This window comes from Littorina saxatilis, unplaced genomic scaffold (genome assembly GCF_037325665.1).
Source record: "Littorina saxatilis isolate snail1 unplaced genomic scaffold, US_GU_Lsax_2.0 scaffold_428, whole genome shotgun sequence".
In the NCBI taxonomy this organism is placed as follows: domain Eukaryota; kingdom Metazoa; phylum Mollusca; class Gastropoda; order Littorinimorpha; family Littorinidae; genus Littorina; species Littorina saxatilis.
This window is the reverse complement of record NW_027127809.1, coordinates 50,001-51,640: the sequence shown is the minus strand read 5'-3', so window position 1 is coordinate 51,640 and position 1,640 is coordinate 50,001.

Here is a 1,640-nt window from a genome sequence, read left to right as displayed (position 1 = left end):
CACTCCCACCCCCTCGCCCCACACACACACACGCATGCACGTACGCTTACACTGAAACAATATCACACACACACACACACACACACACACACACACACACACACACACACACACACACACACACACACACACACACAGATCCACAAATAATACACTGACGTGGGCTGTTCTGGAAGTCCTTTAAATCTCATTATTATCGCACAGCTCACCGTTAATTTGAACAAGCCATATTCTCGAAGGATCCTTCCAGAGCTTCTGCACACTTTAACAATCGTGAGAAGTACCTTTCAAACATGTCGGCGCGAGTGTTTTTGCCGATACCCTCAATGAAACTCTTTTACTCTCGGACAGCAGCATCAGGGCTCTCGTAACAGTTTCCTCCGATCTTTTGCTTTAAATGTAAAAACAGGATTCAGGAAAATATAGTGAACGGAACATCAGGCACACATCCTAATCTGTTAGAAATTAGATTGATTTGGAAGCTGTGTAAAACGGGACATTGCGGTGGTGTAGCATCAACCCTCAAGTACCCGTGTTTGGTGACAAGCTTTAAACACCACAGGCAGGCAATGATGCATGTACTGCTCTAAGGTAACCGTACGCTGCTCCCCTTTTAGAATTGTGGCGATTTGCTCTTATTGAAAAATAAAAATGGGACCACCTTCTTCTTGCCAGTGTTCCGAGATCACCAATAGTTGATAGGGGTGGAGCCGTTTATGAACATCAAAACGGCTGATTGATGTGTTGCCCGGGGTCAGATTGATAGATCCAAGTCCCCATCGCCTGTGACAACCTTCACAAAATCCTCACACTCTAGTTGTATGCACATGTCGAGACATACCGCCTTTTGAACACCAGAAAGAGCACGTGCACCCGCTGTCTGCAACGCTTGTGTACCCGTAAAGGCTTGTGCCAGATCACATCGATGGGTGCCGATTCAATTATCTATGTGTCATTTACCTCCGTGTGTGTGATTCGTGCACCATCTCTCTTCAACGTTGTAACGGCAGCAACGTTTGTTGCAGTAACAGCATTCAACTGTCGGTCTGGGCGGGTGTCAACTTTGTAACGGCAGCAACGTTTGTTGCAGTAACAGCATTCAACTGTCGGTCTGGGCGGGTGTCAACTTTGTAACGGCAGCAACGTTTGTTGCAGTAACAGCATTCAACTGTCGGTCTGGGCGGGTGACAACTTTGAAGACGTGTCTACCCGATTTAAATCCATTGTACCTGTTGTAAGTTCTCGTTTTGGACGGAGCGTTTTCCCCCTAAAATTCCCACAATGTATGCAGTAGGTGTGGGAAACATAGCAATCCTTTCAGAGATGTTTATACATTATTGTTTTAAACTCCCTTTTGTTTAGCTCCATGACAGGCAAGTAAACATGGACGGGTAGTGCTGTTTAACAGTTGATTTCTTTGCAGAGGAAAGTTTGAGATACATCAACATTTGTGTCATCGCCGATGAAACATTGCAGTATGCATACGTCCTTGTGAATAGCATGAGGCATTGCCATCAGCTTGGAGTCTATGACTTCTAGAACACCTTTCGTAAACACACACACACACACACGCACACACACACACACACACACACACACACACACACACACACACACACACACACACACACACACACACA